This window comes from Rhinolophus sinicus, chromosome 18, assembly GCF_057876585.1.
Source record: "Rhinolophus sinicus isolate RSI-liver-muscle chromosome 18, RSI-T2T, whole genome shotgun sequence".
NCBI lineage: Eukaryota > Metazoa > Chordata > Mammalia > Chiroptera > Rhinolophidae > Rhinolophus > Rhinolophus sinicus.
The window spans coordinates 97110394-97112299 of record NC_142518.1 but is presented as its reverse complement, the minus strand read 5'-3'; positions in this window follow the sequence as shown (position 1 = coordinate 97112299).

Sequence of the window (1906 nt, the reverse complement as noted above, 5' to 3'; positions counted from 1 at the left end):
TCAAGTTTGAGAACCACTGTATCATCTTAAGAACCCGCTAACTCTGAATTTCTTTTTTAAAAAGATTTGAATTAAAAATAGTAACATACAATATTACATTAGTTTCAGGTGTACATGTCATGCAAGGCGGCCTGCGGGGTCTCTGGTCCCGCTCCCCACATAAGAACGCAGGACATGGTGAGGCCAAAAAGGAACACCCACGGAGCCATAGATAGGGGAGTCATACCACTATAGTCTCACTGGAGGCACTATAGTCTCACTGGAGGCTGGATCCACACGACCTGCAACCTGCCGTCCACTTCTCTGCCTGCCAACCAACCAACTGACCAACCAATGCAACTGTGGCAGTTATATCAGTGGCTAATTGGCTAACTGGTTACAGCTGATGGCCAACTAGCCACAGCTGACGGCCATCTACTACCCAAGCCAGCACCTTTCCATGAGAGGCCAAGAGCCTGGAAACTGCTTTCTGGGACTCTGTCCCCACAGTACACCATAGTTATTCTACATTTATATACCTAACACAGTGATCGCCATGATAAATCCAGCAACCATCAGACACCATACCACACTATCACAATATTATTGACTATATTCCCTATGCTGTACATTACATCCCCATGACTTATTTGTTTTTTACTTGGAAAACTGGACCTCTTATTCCCCTTTACCTTCCCCTCCCCCTTTTTAAAGTTTCAATTACAGTTGACATTCAATGTTATTTTATATTAATTTCAGATGTACAGCTGTCATGCAGAGAGGGTCTCTCAGCTCCTGCTCCCCGCACAAGAATGCAGGATATGGTGAGGTCGAAAAGGAACACCAGTGGGGTCGTGGATAGGGGGTTCATACCACTATATTCTTGATGGCGGCTGGGTTGGAGACACAGGAAGCAGGATCCACATGATCCGCAATCTGCCGTCTGTTACTCTACCAACCCACTTGCTAGCGGCAATCCACGCTTGCTAGCGTAGCCATGGCAGTTATGTTAGTGGCTAATGCTAACTGGTTACAGCTGATGGCCAACTAGTTATAGCTGATGGCCATCTACAACTCAAGCCAGCACCTTTTCACATAAGGCCAAGAGCCTGGAAACTGCTCTCCTGGCTCTGTCCCCGCAATAGCATAGTGGTTAGACATTTATATAATTTAAGAAGTCATCCTCCTGACTAGACTAGTACCCAGCTGGCACTATACATAGTTATTACCATATTATTGACTATATTCCTTATGCTTACTTTACAACCCTATGACTATTTTGTAACTACCAATTGGACTTTCTTAATCCCTTCACCTGTTTTGCCTTGCCCCCAACCTTCCTCCCATCTATCACCCTGATAAATCTAGTACACATCTGACACCATATACAGTTATTACAATATTATTGACTATACTCCTTATGCTATACCCTACATCCCCATGACTACTTTGCAACAACAAATATGTACTTCTTAATCCCCTTCACCTTTTTCACCCACCCCCAAACCCCTCCCATCTGGCAACTATCAAAATAGCCATTCTGACTAGAGTGAGATGGAATCTCATTGTGGTTTTCATTTGCATTTTTCTAATGACTAGTGAGGTTGAGCATTTTTTCATGTCTATTGGTCATCTGTATGTCCTCTTTAGAGAAATGTCTCTTCATGTCTTCGGCCCATTTTTCAATTGGGTTGTAAAGGAAAAATAAACATATGGGATTACATCAAATTAAAAAGTTTTTTCACAGCAAACACCAACAAAATGTAAAGACATCCTACTGAATGGGAGAAGATATTTGTCGATGATACATCTGATAAGGGGTTAATATCCAAAATTTATAAAACACTCATTTAACTCAACACCAAAAAAGACAGAAAACTTTTAAACAATAACTACTCTACTCCAGCCAAACCCCACAGAAAATACT